Source organism: Leopardus geoffroyi, chromosome C2, assembly GCF_018350155.1.
Source record: "Leopardus geoffroyi isolate Oge1 chromosome C2, O.geoffroyi_Oge1_pat1.0, whole genome shotgun sequence".
NCBI lineage: Eukaryota > Metazoa > Chordata > Mammalia > Carnivora > Felidae > Leopardus > Leopardus geoffroyi.
The window spans coordinates 15,984,599-15,985,398 of NC_059333.1; positions in this window are offsets into that span (position 1 = coordinate 15,984,599).

The window sequence follows — 800 nt, forward strand, 5'->3', positions numbered from 1 at the left end:
GAGTTTTGAAAAAGCTTAACATGAAAGGTCAACTGATTTTATGGGACATGTGCTAACTCCTATGTCTTGGTCACGTAATAATCTTTGGTCTTTGAATAACATTTTGAAGGCGCCTGGGTGGTTTACTCGGTTAAGCATCTGACTCTGGATTTCTGCTCAAGTCCTGGTCTGCCGTTTGTGAGATGGAACCCCGGGTTGGGCTTGGGGCTGACAGCACAGGGCCTGCTTGGGAGCGTCTCCCCCTCCCCTGCATGCACACTCTCAAAATGAATAAACGTTAAAGAATAAAAAGTTACATTTTTTTAAAAAATGATGTTTTTGGTATTTGAAAGGAAATTTTGGAAGCAGTAAGACTCACTGGGTCTTAGGTAGTAAGTGTTGAGAGTAATGGAAGTTTAGAGAGCGGAGGCTGAGCCTTAAGGTTTAGGATTGCACGCAACTGCCAGATGCTGGCACTCGCTTGGGTAAAAGGACAGTTCGCAGACTTTCTCTGGCATGCTGGCATTAAGGGGACCTGGTACTGCATTACTTAAGAGTCGCAGGAGTGTCTACTTTGGGTCTGTTCACGGAAAAAGAGCAGAGTCAGGCCTACACCCCAGCTTATGTACACTGTATGGTGTCAGCAGAATTGTGGGTAAGAGACTTCTTCCAAGTATGTACTACTGCCGTTATCTAATGTCTGCTTATAAAGTCAACACTTTTTAAAAATACATTTGAAGTTTCATTAGCCAAACGTATTTTAAAATGTTACATGGTAGAGTAAGAACACAACTTTACGTCTTCCAAGTTACAAAACAAGG